Source organism: Sus scrofa, chromosome X, assembly GCF_054392235.1.
Source record: "Sus scrofa isolate SSC_HxYL_T2T_F1_AM1 chromosome X, Sscrofa_HxYL_maternal_Yorkshire_Landrace_v2.0, whole genome shotgun sequence".
Lineage (NCBI taxonomy): Eukaryota > Metazoa > Chordata > Mammalia > Artiodactyla > Suidae > Sus > Sus scrofa.
Window position 1 is genome coordinate 72,257,999 of NC_139401.1, and position 1,923 is coordinate 72,259,921.

At 41.1% G+C, this 1,923-nt stretch overlaps 1 pseudogene; it reads right to left on the bottom strand.

Moving 5' to 3' along the window:
* Positions 1-681: 681 nt before the first annotated feature.
* On the bottom strand, positions 682-1,223 carry LOC110257778 (ADP-ribosylation factor 1 pseudogene; annotated as a pseudogene).
* Between the last annotated feature and the right edge of the window lie 700 nt (positions 1,224-1,923).

The window sequence follows — 1,923 nt, forward strand, 5'->3', positions numbered from 1 at the left end:
TGAGTGTGGTGGCTGAAGCCTTTTGTCCATCTTATTGGCTGCTGTGTAAGCACAAATACAAGCACAAATGCAATGTGGTCTTTGATGACCTGAGACAGTGTGAATCACAGGGATCCCACTGTGACCATCCAGAATGAGTCATGGCAGGTTTTGCCCTGTTTCATGTTCCCAATGGGAAACAGACCACTGGTGGACTGAACTTAGGCCATTACTGCAGAACCTACACTAGGCATATTTCTCCCTTCTGTGTGTTCTCCTTATCTTGTATTTGTAACTATTTTAAAAAATGCACTGAGTTTGGGTTAAAAACCAACAACCAAAATGATCTCAACACAGAGCTAAAGCTCATAGGAGAAAGATTGGACCTGTCTGGAACAGTAACTTCTAGATGACCTGTGTGCCTAAAATCCCTTTTCAATACTAGCAGTGGGTTGATTTTCTTTTTACAATAAAAAAAGCTAAGTAATATTGCATGGTAGTACCAGAAACTGCCTCATTTGAAACAAAAACTATTTACATTAAACAACTCAGTTGCAGGCTGTGTCTACACATTTTCAGCATGGTGAAACATATTGTGACCCACCATGGAGACAGATTCTGGCACACACACCACAGGGGCATGTTTGCCACATGAGAGTAAAGTGAAGGTAGAAGGAGGGAGTGAGGGGAGAGAGGTACAGCTCACTTCTTGTTCCAGAGCTGAATGGATAGCCAGTCCAGTCCCTTATAGAACTCATCTTTGCTAGTGGCACAGGTAGCCTGAATGTACCAGTTCCTGTGGTGCAGAGGGTATAGGCCCAGCCTGTCAGGGATCTTGGCTGCATTCATGGCATTGGGGAGGTCATGTTTGTTAGCAAACACAAGGAGAACAGTGTCCCTGAGTTAATCTTCTGTCAGCATCCTCATGAGCTCCTCTTTGTCTTCGTTCACACACTCCCATTACCATGAACCATAAAGATGAGCCCTTGCGTGTTCTGGAAGTAGCAGCACCACAGAGGCTGGATCTTGTCCTGGCTGCTCATGTCCCACCTGGTGAAGCTTATGTTCTTGTACTCCACAGTCTCCACGTAGAAGCCTATAGTGGGAATTATGGTCACAATTTCACCCAGCCCCAGTTTGTACAGGATGGTGGTCTTTCCTGAAGCATCTAGTCCTGCCATGAGAATGCGCATTTCTTTCTTGTCAAAAAAGCCCTCGAAGAGGTTTCCAAAGATATTCCCCATGCTGTATACTGGTGGGAGCAGCTCTGTCCAGAGAAACCCTCCACCCTGCACTGTTGCTGCTGAGGCAGGTGTTGGTTTCACTCCCTCAAAATAGTGGCTCTGATGGCGGACACCTCAGTAGAATTTTATTACCTGAATTTCTGAGATATCTGTTGTAACTCTTCCTCTTTCACTTCTAATTTTTATTTAGGCCCTCTTTCTTTTTTTGCTTGATAAGTCTGGATAAAAGTTTACCAATTTTATCTTTTCAAGAAACCATCTTTAATTCCATTTGTTTTTTATATTGTTTTTTTGGTCTCATTTTATTTATTTGCATTCTGAACTTCATTACTGCTTTCCTTATATTACATTTGGGCTTTGTTTTTTTCCTTATCCCTTTTGTGTAAAGTTAGGTTATTTATTTGAGTTTTTCTTTTTCCTTTTTTTTCCTATGTAGGCTTATATTGCTATGTACTTTCCCCTTAGAATGGCTTTTGCTTCATCTCATAGATTTTGGGTAGATGTGTTGTTATTTTCTTTAAAAATTTTTATTATTATTATTTTTAATAGTTATTTCCCATTTTCATTCATCTCAAGGTATTTTAGGGTTTCCTATTTGATTTCTTCATTGACTCATTGGTTTTCCATTTTTTTTATGGCCACATGTTGTCATATGGAAGTTCCCTGGCCAGGGGTTGAATTGGAGCCACAGCTGGGCCCT